Genomic DNA, 8,592 nt, shown 5'->3' with positions numbered 1-8,592 from the left:
GTTTAAGTAGTTCTACGTTCTAGGGGACTGTTTTCCTCAGATTTTAAGTCCCATAGTGCTCAGAGCCATTTGAACCATTTTTGAACTGTTCTGATGTAAATACACTCCTGGAAATTGAAATAAGAACACCGTGAATTCATTGTCCCAGGAAGGGGAAACTTTATTGACACATTCCTAGGGTCAGATACATCACATGATCACACTGACAGAACCACAGGCACATAGACACAGGCAACAGAGCATGCACAATGTCGGCACTAGTACAGTGTATATCCACCTTTCGCAGCAATGCAGGCTGCTATTCTCCCATGGAGACGATCGTAGAGATGCTGGATGTAGTCCTGTGGAAAGGCTTGCTATGCCATTTCCACCTGGCGCCTCAGTTGGACCAGCGTTCGTGCTGGACGTGCAGACCGCGTGAGACGACGCTTCATCCAGTCCCAAACATGCTCAATGGGGTACAGATCCGGAGATCTTGCTGGCCAGGGTAGTTGACTTACACCTTCTAGAGCACGTTGGGTGGCACGGGATACATGCGGACGTGCATTGTCCTGTTGGAACAGCAGGTTCCCTTGCCGGTCTAGGAATGGTAGAACGATGGGTTCGATGACGGTTTGGATGTACCGTGCACTATTCAGTGTCCCCTCGACGATCACCAGTGGTGTACGGCCAGTGTAGGAGATCGCTCCCCACACCATGATGCCGGGTGTTGGCCCTGTGTGCCTCGGTCGTATGCAGTCCTGATTGTGGCGCTCACCTGCACGGCGCCAAACACGCATACGACCATCATTGGCACCAAGGCAGAAGCGACTCTCATCGCTGAAGACGACACGTCTCCATTCATCCCTCCATTCACGCCCGTCGCGACACCACTGGAGGCGGGCTGCACGATGTTGGGGCGTGAGCGGAAGACGGCCTAACGGTGTGCGGGACCGTAGCCTAGCTTCATGGAGACGGTTGCGAATGGTCCTCGCCGATACCCCAGGAGTAACAGTGTCCCTAATTTGCTGGGAAGTGGCGGTGCGGTCCCCTACGGCACTGCGTAGGATCCTACGGTCTTGGCGTGCATCCGTGCATCGCTGCGGTCCGGTCCCAGGTCGACGGGCACGTGCACCTTCCGCCGACCGCTGGCGACAACATCGATGTACTGTGGAGACCTCACGCCCCACGTGTTGAGCAATTCGGCGGTACGTCCACCCGGCCTCCCGCATGCCCACTATACGCCCTCGCTCAAAGTCCGTCAACTGCACATACGGTTCACGTCCACGCTGTCGCGGCATGCTACCAGTGTTAAAGGCTGCGATGGAGCTCCGTATGCCACGGCAAACTGGCTGACACTGACGGCGGCGGTGCACAAATGCTGCGCAGCTAGCGCCATTCGACGGCCAACACCGCGGTTCCTGGTGTGTCCGCTGTGCCGTGCGTGTGATCATTGCTTGTACTGCCCTCTCGCAGTGTCCGGAGCAAGTATGGTGGGTCCGACACACCGGTGTCAATGTGTTCCCATAGTGCTCAGAGCCATTTGAACCATTCGATAAGCGCGCTTTTCTGGTATCCTCGACATGATTTTTACAGTCATTATTTGTCAATTCTGTGCACACACTCACTACCTTGACTGCACACCAATCACTGCTGCACCTCCGGCGTATCTCTGTGTCTGTCGCAACCCTCGGACTGCCAAACACGTTGCTCCATCTGACTGTCTGTCTCTGATAACGTGAATACGGTGCACGAGTTCACACTAGGAGTACGTGCGTTTATCTCGTGATAGTGTGGCGAGAACAAGACTTTTCTGAACAATTCTTTTGTTCCTGGTATTTTCATAACGAAAGTTTTAAATCAAACGGGCAAATTCAAACACTAATTTAGTATTGAAATTAATAAAATTTTTGCTAGTAAAATGTGAGATGACATCCGGGGTGTCCAAGGATATGATCAACCTACAAGTGCTTATGACTAAATACAGTGTACTCTCAGAAGAAGACATAGGATGCAGATGGTGGTAGTATCGCGTACACAGGTATAAAAGGGCAGTCCATTGACGGAGCTGTCATTTGTACTCAGGTGATTCATGCGAGAAGGTTTCAGACGTGATTATGTCTGCACGGCAGGCGTTAACAGGCCTCGAATGCGGAGTGGTGGTTGGAGTTAGACCCATGGGACGCTCGTAAATCGTTAGGGAATTCAAGCCGTCGAGATTCACAATGTCAAGAGTGTGCCAAGAACACAAAATTCCAGGCTTTACCTCTCACCACGGACAGCGCGGTGGCCGACGGCGTTTGCGTAGAGTTCTCAGTGTGAGAGAGAGAGAGAGAGAGAGAGAGAGAGAGAGAGAGAGAGAGAGGGGGGGGGGGGGGGCGGGGGGAATCAGCCAAGCAACACTGCGTGAAATATCAGCAGAAGTAAATGTGAGACGTACGACGGTACGAACACATACGTTAGGACAGTGCAACGAAATTTGGGGTGACGACTGACAACACCGCCTTCTGTTGAAGCTCAACATCGCTTGCAGCGCGTCTCCTGGGCTCATGACCATATCGGTTTGACCCTAGAGTACAGGAAAACTGTGGTCTGGTCAGATGCGTACCGATTTCAGTTGGTAAGTGCTGATGATAGGCTTCGAGTTTGGTGCAGATCCCACGAAGTCGTGGACTCCAAGTAGTCAACAAGGCACTGTCGGAGGTGATGGTTGGTCCATAATGGTGTGGGCTGTATTTATATCGAATGTACAGGTCCTCCGGTACAAATAAAACGACCATTAACCGGAAATGGATACGCTCGTCTTTTTGGAGACCATTTTCAGCCCTTCATGATGGAAGTTTTATAGATGACACTGCACCATCTCACTGTGCCACTACTGTTCACGATTGATTTGAAGAACTTTGTAGACAGTTCGAGCGAATATTTGGTCACCTAGATCGCCCGATATGAATCTCATCGAACATTTATGGGACGTATTCGGGAGGCCAGTTGCATGGGGCTTCCAAAGATTTGTTGAGTCCATGCCACGTCGAGTTGCTGCACTATGCCGGGCAAAAGGAGGTCCAACACGAAATTAGGAGGTATCCCATGACTTGTGTCCCTCAGTGTAATATCCATACAAATTATGAAAATGTGTGTATGTTTCACATCTTCTCCTAAAGAAGTGGACCGTTTCCAACGAAACTTGGTATACATATCACTTACTGTCTGGAAATCATCACTGTGGGGGTAAGAAACACCTACCTACCAAAGGGATGGGGTGTGGGTGAAATAGCAGTGCAGCGTAACACGAGCGAATACACGTCCTTTAGTCATCCAGTATTCGAGAATGAGAGCACTTGTAATAAGTTTTAAACGTAATTTCAAACCTTTACGAAACGTTATGTAGCTGATGACTCCACAAAATAATGAAAGAAAAAAACGTTCAACGCTTACTCCATTTTCGCTGTTCATGCAGTAAAACTATCACATCAGAGGTTTTAAATTAATACTTCTTTACCACTGAGCATATTCGCAAAACATCTTGCAGATAGTATTTACATTTACCGGTCAATGTGCCTGCAAAAGTATGTCACTGAAAGACACAAAGTTCAGGAGCACAACATCATAAACACTGAGCTGCGTGAAAACGAAATTGCAGGACGAAAATCGCTACAGGTGAACCATCTGCACAGGTATGAGTGAAATATGTTAAATATATATGACAAGTGGAAATGGGACAAAGCCACGAGTGAAAAGCTCCTCATAATCGTCTGGATCCATTGAACTAAACTTTGTAGGCGTAGTAGTTACCACCTGAGAAAAAGTACAGAACCAGCAACCATTTACTGGGGTGGTGGGGTAATGTGGGGAGAGAAGGGGGACGAAATGGACATTGATAGGAGGAAGGAGGAGATGGGCAGAGAGAGGCGACGGTAGAAATGGATAGAAAAAGGAAAGAGGAGTTGGACAGAAAGAAGGGGAGAAGGTGTTGGACAGTGGGAGGGGATGGAAGAGATAGAGGGAGGGAGGAAGAGAAGATGGATACAAAGGAGGAGCAGATGAACAGAGATAGGAAAGAGGAGAAGATGGAAAGGGAGAAGGTGAGGAGGAGATGGACGGAGAGACGGGAAAGAAGGAAATGGATTTACAGGGGGTAAGGTGGTGGTAGAGAGGGGAGGAGAAGATAAGAGGGGAGAATGAGATGGGCGAAGGGCGGAAGGAGCACATGGAGGTGCTGATGAACAGAGAGAGGGGAAGGAGAAGATGGACAGAGAGGGGAGAGAGAAGGAGATGGACAATGAGAGGGGGGAAGGAGAGACAGGGCTAATGGAAGACTGAAATTAATAAATACCGGGGAACGCCGGGTACGTAGCTAGTATTATGATATAACGAGTTTCAGTCCCTCCGTACTTCTCTCCTCCCAGGTTCTAACTAGCTGAGTGTGCGTCATCACTCGTTTCAACATTGTAAACAGAAAAATTAAAACTCCGACTGCTACTCTCAAAAATCTATCTCTTGTACTACACGTCTCGAACAGGTATTCGCAGATTTAAAATGGAGAGTCGAGCCATATGGATTTCTGGACAAGACAAGGATATTGTGAGTGTGTCTCAGAGGACCTAACTCGCCCTTTTTCTAACGAATTACCAGCCGCCACTCTGTATCACATCGGCTGATTTCTTACATAAATGCAGCTTTATCTTTGTGGTGTGCGCGCTTGTCAACACGTACGTGGTGGTGCGATAATACACGCATCGTTGTGAAGCTGATTCACAGTTCCGAAACCACCGATAATGATACCGAAATCTATACACATGGTGAAAAAATAGAGGATCGCCTGTATATAAAACCAATCGTGTTAGTCACAGAAATACTAAAATGTAGACTTTCAGGGCCGGAAATATCATTTCCATTATAATTATCCGGGCTGTTATGCCGTGGTCGGTTGATGAATTTTGTCTCAATTCCCAACGTTTCGTCTCCGACTGCGGGAGACATCTTCAAGGGAGTCCGTAGGTCGATGGAAGGTCCAACACACCCACTGGCTCGCTACTGACTGGGGCATAACAGCCCGGATAGTTATAATGGACGTGAGTCACAGAAATTCCTGTGTGCACCTAACAACAGGCGACTTATTTCTGTTACATGAAAGAAAAGCATTTACGGTGAAATACAAGTGTGAAGGAAGCGGCATGGGGCAAAAATTACGGTGTTCTCCTCTGTCGATTTACTCGCAGATGAGGAATTATCTCGTTCAGCACCAGAGTTCAAGCGTTAAACGTAGTTTAGACGATGGACATTGCCAACTGATCAAGGTACAGGAAGGTTACGTAGCTAGATTAATCACGAGACACTTCGAAGCGATCACTGATCAAAAAGTACAAAACAGAGGAGAGGCACATAAAACAGGACAATAATGAAAATTAATAATAAAAGTAATAACGTGTGGTGATCTATACCTACACCGTTTTCTCTACAGTGAGCGGAATATCTTTCCTAAAGCCAGACTGATCATCATCTAACACATCCTCAGTTATCTTTTCCACTCGTCTGTATATTATTCTTGTCAGCAACTTAGGGCGGCGAGGGGTAGCCACGTGGTGTGAAGCGCCTTGCCATGGTTCGCGCGCCTCCCCCCTGTCGGAGGTTCGAGTCTTCCCTCAGGCATGGGCGTGTGTATTGTCCTTAGCGTAAGTTAGTTTAAGGATAGATGAGGTCAGCAGTTTGGTCCCATAGGAACTTACCACAAATATCCTACATTTTCAGCGACTTGGATGCATAAGCTGTTAAGCTGATTGTGCGACAATTCTCGCATTTGTCAGCTGTTGCAGTCTTCGGAAATGTGTGGATGATATTTTTCCGAAAGTCAGATGATGTGCCGCCAGACTTATACATTCTACACACCAGCTTGAACAGTTACTTTATTGCTACTTCCCTCAATGATTTTAGCAATTCTGATGGGATGTTATCTACCCCTTCTGCCTTATTTGAGCTCTTTTAAATTCTAATTCTAATTCTGGATCCCCTACCTCTTCTAAATCGACTCCTGTTTTTTCTTCAATCACATCAGGCAGGTTCTCCCCCAGACAGCGACCTTTAATGTACTCTTACCACCTATTCGCTCTCTTCTCTGCATTCAACAGTGGAATTCCCGTTGCACCCTTGATGTTAGAATTCTTGCTTTTAATTTCACCGAAGGTTGTTTTGACTTTCCTGTATTCTGAGTCAGTCCTCCCGACATCATTTATTTTCGGAGTTCTTCATATTTTTCATGCAGCCTTAGCCCTCCCGCACTTCGCATGTAGACCCGCGTTCAGAAAAAAGCAGAACGCCATTTCCCAGAGATGGGAAATTTATGTTCACAGGACACGTACATTAGTATGTTGTGCAGAAACGATTAACATTTGAACCATGTCAGCCCGCGGGTTGAAGGTCAACATCGATATCACGGAGGAAAACCACCTACCCGTAAAATGTGCTCCCAGTTTTCGGTGTCGCTGTAACCCGAAGAGAATGGATCAGTGTGCCTTGAGCAGACGTGCAGGATACCTGGCGTGAACCGTACCGTCAAATGAGTGAGTTTGAAAGAGGGCGCATTATTGGCGTGAGTGAATGTGATGCATCCCTCCGTGAAATTGCTGCTCTTGTGGGACGCAGTTCATCGGCAGTGCATCTTGTGTGTGCAGAAAGGTTCGTGGAAGGCAGTAGAACACGACGAGACGGGTCAGGTCGCACCACCCAGACCAGCCCCCAATAAGATCGATACCTCATCCGAGTGGCTCTGCAGGATACTTCTGCGTACTTCTCGGCTCTAGCGCAACAGTGGAACAATTTAACATCTCGTACAGTATCAGGGGTGACAGTCCGTCGCTGTTTATTACGGCGTGGGTTACGTGCGGGTCGTTCACTTCTCCGCCTACCTTTAACGAATATGCAGAAACGTGCTAGGCGGTAGTGGTGTATGGAACGACGTCGCTGGGGACAGGAATGGCATCAAATAGTATTTTAGGACGAATCAAGGTTCTGTTGGTTTCAAAATGATGGCCGCATTTTGCTTCGCTATAGACATGGGGAGCGGCACCACAGTGATTGCAATCGCACAAGACATAAGGCGTGCACTCACGGCCTTATGGTGTGGGGTGCTATTTTGTGCACTAACAAATCACAGTTGGTGCGTGTCCAGGACACTGTAAGCAGTGTGACCTACGTGAATGACACTTTGCGACCCGCAGCTTTACCCTTTCTGCAAAACACCCCGCACACCATTTTTCAGCACAACGCACGATCACATGTTGATGCACAGACATGTGCCTTCTTGGTGTTACAGGATGTCAGCCTTTAGTCCTGGCCCGACAGACCACTAGACTTGCGGCCAGTCTAAAATGTGTGGGATACGGCAAAACGACAGGTGCAGTGTTGTGACCCAATGCCAACGACCACAGATGAAGTTAGGAGTCAGATGAATGCAGCAAGAATGGCTATACCACCATATGTGCCTTATAGGCATCAACGCCATCACACATAGAACACGTTATCAGTGCCCAAGGCGGCCGCTGTGCGTACTAGGCAAAAGGACACATGATGAACCGTGGTGACTGAAATACTTGTCATTTCTGCAGAACATACTAATGTACATGTCCTGCGAATATGAAAGTCCTATCTCTGGTCGTTCGCGGTGTTATGTTTTTTTTCTGAACATTAGCGCATTTCATTTCTCAGCGACTTGTATTGCTGTATTCCTGAATTTCCCTGAACACTTATTTACTTCCTTCTTCCATCGAGCAACTAAAGTATTTCTTCTGTTACCCATAGATTCTTCGTAGTTATCGTCTTTGTATCTATGTTTTTCTTCTCAACTTCTGTGATTGTTCTTTTCATAGATGTCCATTCCACCTCAGCTGTACTGCCTACTGAGCTAGTCCAAATTACTATATCTACAGCCTTAGAGAACGTCAAGCGTATCTCGTCATTCCTTAGTACTCGTACTTCCGTATCGCACTTCTTTGTGTATTGATTCTTCCTGGCTAATGTCTTAAGCTTCAGCTTACTTTTCATCACTACTAGTGATATGCGTCTATATCTGCTCCTGGGTTCACCTTGCAATAAAGTAATTGATTTCGGAATCTCTGCCTGACCATAACGTAATCTAACGAAATCTTCCTGTATCACCCGATCTTTTCCAAGTATACTTCTACCTTTTGTGATCATTTAACAGAGTATTCGCTATTACTAGCTTAAATTTATTATAAAAGTCAATTAGCCTTTCTCCTTTCTCATTTCTCTCATTCCTTGTACCAAGCCTATATTCTCCCGTAATTCTTTTCTCCTTCCCCTACAATTGCATTGCATCTCCAATTGCATATTGCATTACCCATTCACTATTCTCATATACTTTCTCTATCTCTTGCGGCGTCGACATTTGTTCCTCAACCATCGTTGTCGGTGTTGGTTTGCTGTCAATTCTGATGAGAACAACCCTATCACTGTACTGTTCACAGTATCACACTCTCTGCCCTACCATCGTATTCATAAAGAATCCTACTCCCGTTATTCAATTTTCTACTGCTGTTGATATTACTCCATAATTATGTGGCCAGAAATGCTTGTGTTCCTTCAATTTCACTTTGC

Source organism: Schistocerca piceifrons, chromosome 2 (genome assembly GCF_021461385.2).
Source record: "Schistocerca piceifrons isolate TAMUIC-IGC-003096 chromosome 2, iqSchPice1.1, whole genome shotgun sequence".
NCBI lineage: Eukaryota > Metazoa > Arthropoda > Insecta > Orthoptera > Acrididae > Schistocerca > Schistocerca piceifrons.
This window is presented reverse-complemented; position numbering follows the sequence as displayed.